The sequence below is a fragment of the Camelus ferus genome, chromosome 2 (genome assembly GCF_009834535.1).
Source record: "Camelus ferus isolate YT-003-E chromosome 2, BCGSAC_Cfer_1.0, whole genome shotgun sequence".
Classification (NCBI taxonomy): Eukaryota; Metazoa; Chordata; class Mammalia; order Artiodactyla; family Camelidae; genus Camelus; species Camelus ferus.
Window position 1 is genome coordinate 98,358,259 of NC_045697.1, and position 12,361 is coordinate 98,370,619.

General features: G+C 43.5%; 1 long non-coding RNA gene across 1 annotated transcript in view; it reads right to left on the minus strand.

Moving 5' to 3' along the window:
• The window catches only part of LOC106730643, a 68,976-nt gene that overhangs the window by 26,036 nt on the left and 30,579 nt on the right, over window positions 1–12,361 (minus strand). The window contains exon 2 of the long non-coding RNA XR_004313817.1: window positions 11,939–12,034. This is a non-coding gene — a long non-coding RNA (uncharacterized LOC106730643). The remainder of the gene's footprint in view (window positions 1–11,938; window positions 12,035–12,361) is intronic.

A 12,361-nucleotide genomic window follows, 5' to 3' on the forward strand; every position in this document is an offset into this window, starting at 1 on the left:
ATTTAGCTCTAAGTCAGGCAGTAAATGGGCTCTTTACAAATCTTGCTTAATTTAAAGAACCCTCTCCACAAGCAGCATTTCTGGGGACATTTTTCACGGTGTTAGCAGCTAGGCTGTACGCACTTGCTTGTACAACAGCAGATTGGCTGCTGTTCCTGTCACTCTGAGAGACCAACATAAAGGTTCAAATTAACTAGCAAGTGTAAACCACAGGAACTGAGAGAAGAGTTTCACAGACTTTTTTTTCTTTTCTCTATTTGTATAATTTTAGCACCTAGAACATGAAGTACACAAGCCCGAGTGTCACCGTGGTGGAGGCAGCAGGAGAGTCACGAGTTGACCAGCTCGGGTGCAGCTGGATGCCAGAGGATGGGGAAGACTGGAAGTCATTAACTCTGATCGAGGGAACTGCAGTTCCTGAGTCACTGTCTTCCGTTTTTACCTACGTGATATGTGACCTCTCCCTTTCTTATCGAGTCAAGTTCAGACTATAGACATTTGGACCCTAAGGCCATTTTTTTAAGGGCTTATCTTAACAAACTGTCAACTGGTCTTATATATGCATTAAATCTCTGACCAACTTTGAAAATCTACACTGAACAGAGCACTTGACTGCCAGGCCATATTGCCAAGCAGGAGGCATCGCCACGGCAGAAGTCCATTGAGATGCAATCCCTAAGCGTCTGGAGACAACATGCCCGTCTAACTCATTTTGTTTTGAGAGAATGCACTTTCCATGGTGATTAAGATCTTTCACCCCACCAGGAAACAAGGAATAATGGTAGAATGTGTCCAACTCCATTCTCTATCCCTTCTTGGATGCTGATGACATGGCCAAGTCACATGCACCAGTGGGGTGTGGTGACAAACAAGAGGGCAGAAACAGAGGAACTGGGGTGCAAACCAGCCCTTCTGTATGATAGTGCCACAGTCAAGCTCTATTATAACAACAAAAAGCATTCATGAAAGGACACATCGTCCCCGTGCATCATGGGTGCAGCTGGATTTCTCAATGTCCAATACAGTAGCCACTAGCCATAGGTAACTCTTTAACTTTAAATTAATTTAAATTAAAGATGTAGTAATTTCATGGAACCAGCCACACTCCAAATGCTAACAGCCACACTGGGCCAGTGTCTGCCATATTGGCCAGGGCTGGTACAGAATGTCTTTATCAACACAGCAAATCCCCGTTGGTCTACTATGTTCTGATCCAATGGCGTGCTCTGACCTGTAGCTCAGAGCGTAACCATTCTCAAGCCAGAATAAAGCCTTACAAACTTACGTGTGCCAGGGAAAAAGCATTCAGTACACAAGGAGGGGAGCAGCCCAACAGGGGCAGGAGAGATACTACTGCCCGGCAGCAAGTCTCCAACAGAAGCACTGAGAATTCACTGCAGACACAGCCTGGGAGGAGGCAGAGACGGGAGCATCTCCTTCCCAAATCGATTGCTCCTTTTCCTCTGCCCGAGGGTCCAACCGGGAGCAGAGAGTTGAGAAGCAATTCCTCATAAATTAAGTTGGAAGGGAGGGCTATCCCAGTACTCAAGGCCTCGGAAGCCAACAGCGCCAACGTGATTAAATAATTGAACTGTCTCACCTTGCCCAGTCAAGTTAGATTCCAACGAGGGTAATTAATCTTCACAGTGCCTGTTATTCCCTGCCCTGCGCATACTTGTGCTCCTGTTCAAAGTCAAGTTTCCCAACCTGCCTGTTTCTTGCACTGTAAGAAAAAGGAGGAGGAAGCAAAAATAGAAAGGCTTCCTTATAGAAGAGCATCAGTAGAAAGTTACCTTCAAACTTAGCCTCTGTGAGCCCCCTCCCAAAGATGGTGGCATTCACACTGTAAGTGTGTGCAACTTTACAAGCAAATTTCAGAGAAACAGAGTTATTCTTGGAGGATGAGTCTTAGAATTTTCCTTCAAGAAGCTCTCAGCTCTCGTAATTCGATGAGCTGAGAAATAAAACAAAGACTGAGACAAGGAAGGAAACCAAGGCAGGCAGGTACCCACCCTGGCCTCAGCCCCAGAGAGAATCATTGCTCAAAAGCAAAACCAGGAGGTGGGGAGGGACCATCACAGCACACATGTTTAAATTCATTCATTCACTCAACAAATTTATTGAGTGCCTTCCACATGCGGCACATTCTAAGAACTTGGGATACATCGTGAACAAGCAGACACAGTCCATGTACTGGTGGAACTTACATTTCCTCAAGCCAACAGTTGGATTCATTTTTCATTCACCCACACTATCCAGTAGTCACATGAAATTTTAAAGATGCAAAATGTGAGCATCTATTCATTTTGTTGACTCTTGTAAAAGTGTGTCTGTGTGGGTGGGTAAAAGTAACTGTGATCCCCAGGAACTTGCCAGAATTGTGCAAATTGTGAGCCTAATTTCATACCAAGAAGGAGAAGGGAAGGAGTTTTCCAGTCAGCTCACTACACATCTACCAGTCCCACAAAATGACCAGCAATGCCAAGGTACAGCCAGCCTCCAGGTCTGTCTCTTCCTGGAGGGAAGGAGGTAGGGGAGTAGGTGCTTGGCAGCAAGACATGGACAGTGAGGTAAGATGGGAGAGCCAAACAAAAAGGGAAAAAGGAAAAATAATCTCACTGCATTATCTACAACCCTTAAGTGTGTATCAATGGACCAATAAAGTATGCCCCAGAGAGTCTTAAAACTACAATATTAAACTCTGTACACCAAGAAAAGCAAAGATGGTACGTTATAACAAAGAGAGTTTTGGTTCTGTATTGTTGGTTTTCTGGTTCTTGCTAATGTTCTGGTTTTTAGCTTTGCTCACTTGGATATATTTTCTTTTAAAGGGCTGCATGCCACAGAGACCTTTTTCCAACCGAAGTGCAATGCTGCCCCCTGGTGATAGAACAACATAAGAGCACCTGTCGAAACAGCTGCTCCCCAAGGCAAATTTCCCTTCAGTTCTGCCTAGATTTCATTTTGCTATCTTTTTATCCTCCAAAGTGCAAATATTTCACCCTTAAAGATTCTCTGCACAGAGATGTTGTCTTGCTTAGCCTAGTTCACACTAGTAATCAACACAGCATTTTTTTCTAAAATAGGAACTGCGTGCTGATTTCAAAACAAGCAGTGGTGGGGAGTGGATTTCACCCCCTTTCTGCTTATAAATTAAGTGATCTCCCCAGAGAAAGCTCAGAAATCAGGCCTATTTCATATAACCTTTAGAATCCTGATTGGAATTCTCCATGGAAAGACATTTACTGAGAACTCAAGCTCAAGGAAATCAATGCCTGGGTCTGACAGACATTCAACTCCCAGACAAATGTATTTGATTTCAGATCATCCTTCAATCTTTGTACCGGGAATAAACCTGAGACTGAAAGCTCCGAAAATAACAATGCAGGTGATACACTGCACTATCAGAGGCAGCGTTCCTGAACTGCATGAAAACACAACTGCTATCTTAGAGAAAATTACATTATATGACAATATGTGAGGCAGAGTGAGTAGAGAATTCGTCCGGCCATGATTAGCCAAGGTCAAGTATTATATAACCCCCTTCTCTTCAAACCATGACTCAACCACCTGCATCAGAGTAACCTGGGGGATTGTTAAAAACGAAAATTTGGGGGCCCAATTAAAACCTATTAAATCTGAAACTCTGGGTATAGGATCTACAAGTCTGCATTCTACCAAGCTTCTTGGTAAGAGGTACACACTAAACTTTGGGAACCACTGACTAAATTTTAATTAAAAAAAAATCATTTTCGTTAAGATTCTCCTATTCCAGAACTCACAAACATTATAAAGCTACAGAATAACCCCCCAAAATTGCATTTATCAGTTAATATATTTCCTGGATTTTCTACAAAATTACAGGCTCTCACCTGGCAGTGCAAGGCACTCTCCAACCAGGAAACAATGATAACAGCCCACCCAAAGCATAAATATCACTTGGTTGTTGCTGGTGATCATCTCTAGCTGTTACTTCTTACCCCAAAGCCATTCTTTCAAAAAGTCCCATCAGTAAGTAGCACAAAATGATTAATTAAGCAGAAACATTCTTAATGAGACAGCCTTGAGAGGACCACACAGCTCTCTGCCCTCATAGAGGGACCTGACAAAAGCAAACAAAAAAGAAAAGGAAACAAACAAAAATCCAAGCAACAAGCACTTCTCCATCTTTTGCCCCTTGTGAACCACCTGGCCGCCCCTGGTGCTGTTCCTGCTTCCCTCCTTTCCCCAGAGCCAGAGTTCTTGGCCTCTCTCTGTCATGATTTTGTGGCCACTTGTCACTGGAGCCAGTTCCAGGCTGTGGTAAGGATGGAGTGTGCACTGGTCCTGCCAAGCCCAGGCTGAGGTGCCAGCCCACGCAGGCTGCAGCCCTCGGACAGGGGCCAGGACCAACAGGTTGTATTTCATTGTTCCCCCTGACTGCCTGAGGAGACACAGGAGGGGACAGCAAGAGATGGAAAAGGGTTGTGTCTTGGCCCACAGGACCTGCATGAGGCTTCAAGAGGGTCTACCAGCTCTGCGGACCATCCCCTCAGCCAGCTCTCAGTCACCAGAAGAAAGAGCCAGATCTTCCAAGCATCACAGCCCATGTGTGGGGAGGGCAGCATCTCAGCTCCACGGGGCTGGACTTGCCCGGGAAACTAGTTATGAAGAGGAATCTCCCTCACACTTGCACTGCAGGGCGAGAAGGCTGATGGGGAAATCTAGAATGACCCCAATGGTCAAGCCCTTGGTGGCCAAGAGTGCAAGCTGCAGGGGAAGGTCTAAAAGCATGAACGAGCCTTTTGGAGGATGTGAAGAAAAGGTAGCCTTCACACGGTGTTGGTAGGAATATAAATCAGTGCAGCCACTGTGGAAAACAGGATGCGGGTTTCTCTAAAAGCTAAAAATAGGACTACCATATGACCCAGGAATTCCACTCCTGGGTGTAGATCTGAAAAAACAAAAAACTAATTTGAAAAGACACATGCACCTCAATGTTCACAGCAGCACTATTTACAATAGCCAAGATATGGAAGCAACCAAAATGTCCATCAAAAGATGAATGGAGGGATGTGGTATATATATACACAATGGAATATTACTCAGCCACAAAAAGCAAAATTTTGCCATTTGCAGCAACAGGAATGGATTTGGAGGGCATTGTGCTAAGTAAAATAAGCCAAAGACAAATACTGTATGATAATAGCACTTAAATACAGAATCTAAAAAATATAAAAAACTGGTGAATAACACAAAAAAGCAGCAGACTTACAGATACAGAGAACAAACTAGTGGTTACCAGTGGGGACGGGGCGTTGGTGGGATAATACAGGGGTAGGGGAAAGAAGAGATACTATGGGATTATACGAAATCATGTGTGTGAAACTTCTGAAAATTGTAAAGCACTATAGCATTGAAAGAATCTTTCATTCAATAAAAAAGAAAAAGAAGAAAAGAGCCTTTGGGGTGATTCTGAGGAGGGTTACTGGGGCCATGTCAGGTCTGTTTGTTCTGAGAGAGATCGAATATTCTGGAGAATCCTTTAACTTAATATAGAATTTCAATACGTCTGCTGAAGTGGTTTCTAAGTCACGACCACCCACTAGACAGCAGAGAGGCTGAGGACAAGAATTTACCTCAGAGGGTGGCTGTTAGTGTTTATGTCTGGCTGCAAAGAGAAGTAAATTGCAAATTTAACGATAAAACAGTTTGGAAGAGAGAAGGGTTTGTTTTTTTTTTTAATGAATTACAATAAATATCTATGAATCCAAGTATTCTCCCAGAGGTAGGATTTGAATTTTCCTAAATTAGCTAATGTCTTTGTCAATTTTCCATTTGTATCTGGCCCATGTCACATTTTAAAATCCATACCACTTTCTATCTCTCCTTAATTGCTCCATGTGGGTAACTTGCATTTAAAACTAGTTCTTGTTGCCACTTGACCTTTAAAAGAAGATTAGAAAGCAAATTTTTCATCCTACAAAGCTACTATACTTCCATACACATGAAATAAATCACGAAGAACACAGTCAAACAGAAATTCAATTAATGTTTTTGCCATTTTCAAGCCTGTATGGGACAACTGTTTCGAGCCAAAGGAAAAAAAAAGGAATCCAAAAGTGTACTGGTATTGCTTATTTATAAAAATGGATTCTCTAGGCTGCTTTTGCCCTTTGTTACTTCAGTCGGCAGAATAATGGCCCCCCAAAAATATCCACAGCCCTGATCCTTGGAATCTGTGAATATGTTGTCTTCTGTGGCGAAGAGGACTCTGCAGATGTGATTAAGTCAAGGGGCCTTGAGTTGGGAAGATTATCCTGGATAATCTGGTGGAGTCAATGTAAACACAAGGGTAACTCTAAAAGGGAAGCAGGGGAGTTGTTCAAAGAAGGAGCTGTCATGGTAGAAGCAGAGGGAGGGGTGATGTGATTGCTGGCCTTGAAGATGGAAGGGGCCCCCACTCAAGGAATTCAGGGGACGCAGCCCTGCTGACACTTGACTTCAGCCCCGTGAGACCCATTTTGGACTTCAGACCTCCAGAATTACAGAATAATACATTTGTGATTGTGTAAGCTGCTAAGTTTGTGGTGATTTGTTTCAGCAGCAGCAGGGATCCAGTCTCCAAGCCCCTTTTAAAGTAATCCTCACCACCATTCTCCAGGTTTTGAAAATTGACAACATAGTGATGGCCAAATAGTCAAAGTCCGTGATATTCCCGAGCATAATCAGAATCCAACACAGACTTTGCCCACAGGTGCCAACTACCAGCAGACGAACAAATTAACACTGAACATTTTATTTTTCAAAGTAAAACTCATTCAGGATTCATCACAGAGGGCACTGGAATGATGAGACCTGCTCACATGAACTGGCTCGGCACATATTTTGGTAATTTTATCATTTCCTCTGATTCTCATCATTAACAAAGGGCGGGCAATTGACCCAGAAACAGGTTTCTTCTTTTGTTTGCTTTTGGGTTTTTTTTTTTAATTTATTGAAGTATAGTTGATTTACAATGTTGTGTTAATTTCTGGTGGACAGCATAGTGATTCAGTTATGCATACAAACATTCTTTTTCAGGTTCTTTTTTCATTATAGGTTATTACAAGATACTGAACCTAGTTCCCTGTGCTATACAGCAGGACCTTGTTGTTTATTTGTTTTGTACGTAGTAGTTAGTATCTGCTAACCCCAAACTCCTAATTTATCCCCCTCTTCCCTTCTCATAACCATAAGTTTGTTTTCTATGTCCATGAGTCTCAGAAACAGGTTTTTGTTTGTTTTATTTGAAGTATAGTTGATTTGCATGTTACTTTCAGGTGTACAGCATAATGATTCAGTTATACATATATATATATACACATTCTTTTTCAGATTCTTTTCCATTATAGGTTATTATGAGATATTGAATATAGTTCCCTATGCTCTATAGTAGGTCCTCGTTGTTTATCTATTTTATATACAGTGGTGTTTATCTGCTAATCCCAAACTCCTAATTTATCCCTCCCCCTATCCTTTCCCCTTTGGTAACCATAGGTTTGTTTTCCATGTCTGTGAGCCTGCAAAAACAGGGTTTTTTAGGGAGGGAGAAAGCCCCACTAAAATGGACTTCCTGATATGCACTTCTACCAGATGAATCAGAAGTTATTTTGTTGCAAAAAACAGAAGAGATGCGTGCATCCCAGACCTCAAAGACCACGAAAGAGATGAGCGTGAGGGGAAGTCATCCTGGAGTGCGTACCTCCTGCCACGAGGCAAGACGATGACCAGGCCTCCACCTGAGAGGGGAAACCAGGTGTCTGACTTGCTGTGGGCAGCCCTGCCTTTAGACTGAACTCATAACTGTGGACTCTTCCTAGGCCGCTGAGGAAGAAGATGCCAGGATGTAATGTCCCAGTGCGAAGAGCTATCAGATATCCTTCTCTTTTACAACCAAGGTCCTGGACGCTCCACCGATGCACAGGTACTGACTCTGATATTTGAATGTGGGAAATACTCTGTTTCTTGAAGGATATTATGGTCTTCCCCAAGCACCCCTGAAATATTAAACTCCTAGAAGCTTTACTTTTTGGTAAAGTTTCACTTTCCAAAGAGTTTAGGTTGTGTTTCTCTAACCACTTTGATTTCTTGGTTTTGAGATTAAGGGTGTCTTGAGAGCTGGCAGGAGCAAGAATGGTGTTTGGAAGGGAGAGGAGGTGGACAATGAAGAAGCAGCAAGGGATGTACTCAAGCAATCAGACAAACAGACCCTGTCTCGGGGCTCAGGTGGGGAGGGGAAAGCTGCACCCTGCCTGCAGCCCAGGGCAGGGCCGGTGAAGCAGACACCTCCACCCAGCTCTGAGGGAGAGACAAAACCCTGCTTTCTCTCAAAGCAGTGAGTACCAAAGAGGAGGCCATGTCCATCTCATTAGGAATAATGGGGAGAAATTAGCTTACAATCATCTCTAATGGGTGGCCAGTTTTCTGACAATGGGCTCAGCAATTAGTTTGTCAATTTTTAACCAAATGCAGAAATAATAATCATCTGCTGAGTGAGCCTTTGCTCTGTCCTCCTACCTTTCACCTGAGGCGCAGGCCCCGGGCACCCTGTTCAGGTCTTTGGGTAATTGCTACGCCCACTTTTTTTTTTAAGAGAATTATTTTTATTCCAATAAGGAAGATATTCTTAATTGACATACAAAATCCAGAAACCATGAGAAGAGACCGACTAATCTGAATACATAAAATTTTTAATTCTATATTAAGTAAAAGATACCCTACATAATATTAAAGAGACACAAGCAACTTAAAGAAAATACTTGCAACATATGTAACAAATAATTGTTATTACAGTATTTGAAAGGCTCTTGCAAATCAATTAGAAAAATATCAACAATCCAACAGGAAAATTGGCAAAAGATATGAATAATCAGTAAATAAAAACAATGTATAAATAGTCAATAAACATAAGAAATTATTCTCTGCTTCTCACCCACTTTTGACCAAAGGACTCATCCACCTCATTCGTACAAGGTCTCTCAGGAAATCCAGTGGAAAATCCTCGACACTCACCCTTTCCTAGCTTGGTTCCCCTAAACCCTCCAAAAAATACATTTTCCCTCCTCTTTGAACCAGACGCCTTGGTTACAGCCTGGGCTGAACCAGAGATTGGCCTTTTAAAACATCTGACCTCTGACTTCCTTATATTAAGTGAATTTCATGATTAAGAAGGTGCGGCTGCTGAGAAAAATCTCTCCATCTTGCTTTCCAGTCCTCTGACTGTCGTAAGAAGACAGCACAGCTCTATCTGACCCTGGTGGGGAGCTGACAAGCCCACATAAGACCTTCGGGGGACAGGCTGGCGGTACCTGGATGAGAAGGGAGCAGCCAGAGGAGAGGGAGGTGGCATCCAAATATGCCCCCGAAACAAACGGCCAGGTGGTCCACGTCCTGAACAGGTGACAGGGACCTGCATGAAAAGCCTGGCTGCTTCTAGCCATGAAATTTCTAGCAAATGCTTTCAATGCCTTTGTGTTCCTTTTTTTCTCCGGAGAGAAAATAATGACAAAACCTATGAACACCTCTCCTCCGAGCATTGGAGAGAAAGTGCTCCAGGAATTCAAAGCCCGGTGACCATCTTATTAATAATTCCCCTGCACTGGCTGCACTCTGTCCAAGGTCCAGATGTTTGCCAGGTGTCCTTCCCCCCTCGTCACCATGGTGGACCACAGACTGAGGGGCTAGAGAGTGTGTCCTGGCCAAGGACACATGAGAAATCAGCAAATTCCAGAGCAAATTCCTCCTCTCCCTCCTGAAGCTTATAAGAGAATGTACTTCTCTGAGAATGTACTTCTTTAGAAAGAAAAAGGGCGTGATGGGAAAGCAGGAAAGTCCACAGCTACGGCAGTTCCTCTTTCCACCAGATTTGCTTTTCTCACACAGCTTGCCCCCAATTCTCCACTCCTCTTGCAAGTGTCCCTTGGATAAAATAAACTACTAAGAGTTCATTTTACCCTCTGCCAGGAGCTATGATGACATTACCAAGTTATCAGGAAACTTCTCTGACCAGTCTGTGAAAAACCCCGACACCATGATTCTATCTGCACCCTTCGTGGTTCATAATAAGTTGTCATTAGATGCTTGTTTACTTATTTGTCACTTCCACAGTAGTGGAAGTGGGGTATGAGTCTACCCATTTTACAGGAGAGAAGCCTGAGTCTTTTGAGAACTGGAGTGGTTTTCCAAGGCCACAAAGCTAAATAACTGTGGAGGCCACGAGACAAGACCAGACCTCTTGGACTCTAACCCTGGACCATCTTCATCAATGCAGGATATTCTCCCTCTGTCCATCAACCAACCCCATCCCTCCCATGCTATTAAAAGAAGCTCAAGGTCCCTCTCCTCCCTGAAGCTTTGTCATTAATTTCTTCACAATTGCTGACCTTTTTAGTAGACCCTCATATTTACTTACATAATAGGGTACATGTAGGCTATTTGTCTACCTGAGTTATAGGATGATTAAAAAAGAAAGGAAAGTGGAGGGAGGGAGGTCAGGAAGAGAAAATGGAAGTAAATGGATTTCAGAACAGGAGGAGGTACTTGTGCAATGCGGCCTTGAGAGAGATAAAGGATGCTGAGGAGAAAGGGCAGCTAAGGTTCGAAAATGCATCCTACCCATCAGGAGGAAGGAGCTGGGACATACAGATTCACATTCACAAGGGGGTAGGGGCTCACGCTGCCTGGTCCTGCTACATTCCAGCACAGAGTTGCATGGATGGACATCAGTGATGCAACCCTGGATACTGAGCAGGGGGAGAGGAGAAACTCATGGCTTAGGGAGAGATTTTTCCTAAGCTACACCAAACCATGGCACCCAACTAAGGCTCCCCACACTTTTTCTATTGGAAGCATCCCAAGTCCCTAAGGGTTCAAGTCTACAAGCAGCCTGGGATGGGGATGGAGGGGGATGAGGAGTGGGCAAAGGCAACAGACTATAAAGTCAAAAGGGCAGAAACCCTGCCCATTATTAACACACACCTGAAATATTTAGAGCAGGGGTTGCCATATCTGCTAAGCTATGTGTTTTCCTATAAACCCCGGCTGAACCCCTGACCATCTGCACTTTAGCAGAGGACTCTAATACGCTCCGACACAGAGAAAATGAGTTCTTCACACTCCCTGCCTCCTGCATCTCAAGACAGCACAATGATGACCTCTTCAGATCTCTTTACTCCACCCCATTTGAGGTGCTTAGCTATCTCCAGAGTGAGCAGGGAAAAGTAGGACTTAAGATGCAGAGTGGAAAATAGCTCTCTGGCTATTGCACAGTGTCATTTTAGTGCGGCAAGATTTCAGGAGCACCTGCACATGCAAATTGAACCCAATAACAGCACAACGAAAATCTAGAATCATTTATGGGTCAAACGCTCCCATTGCCATCTTAACAGAGGTGGGCCCATCCCTTGGTCCACATTATGCAGAACGAAAGAGATACCAAGAATCACCTAGTTTCCAATTCCTTATTCTATTACACTTGGGAACAGAAGCTGACAAGGACCCTTTTCAGCAAGGGATTATATATCACACCAGAGAAGCACATAAAAGACAAATTATCCCTGAGATCATCGTGCCTGCATTGACCTGCTTAAGGTTTAAAGGCGGCTGCAATTAGATGCCCTGGTCATAGCTGCACTGGCTGCTCAGAACGCCTGCATTTACTTTAATCCTGCAGAAATGAACTGGGATGAATTCGGTAGGCATAGACTTGGTCTAAGTTTGAATTCTGTGGGTCTGATTCAGATTTCTGGGAGTTGAGTAATTTGCTGTTGTTAACAAGATCTTTCTCAGTTTCTGCAGTGTTTACAATATAAGATCTAATTTGGGCTGAAAGTGCTCATGAAAATTAACTGCATTACTTTAAAAAATGCAATGGGGGAGAGACGGAGAGGGAAAATGGTGGCACGTGCCACGAACTTACCACGTTTGCACATTTGCCAGAGTCCTCCCAGCTGCTGGCGACTGACAATCACAGATGCTACCGCCCCAGCCCTGCAGTCAGACCTGACTCTCCTACCTGGGGATGTATTAAGAGATCTGTTTTACTGCTATTTGTCATAAGAGACATTGAAAATCTCTTTGGAATGGGAGCATTGAGGTTTTATTTATTTTAGGGCTTAAAAAGTCTACAAGATTCCTGAAACAAAGCTTATGAAGCACCGCGGAAATGACTGGAATATGAATGACTTTCATGGTGCCTTTTTTCTGTAATAATATTAGCTTTCACGTACTGAGTGCTTTCACATGCCAGGCTCCATCCTGAGCACTTCCCTTACACCAGTCCCCAACAACCTGATGAGGAGGTTGAAGCTCAGCACTGGGAAGTAATCTTCCCAAGCCACAC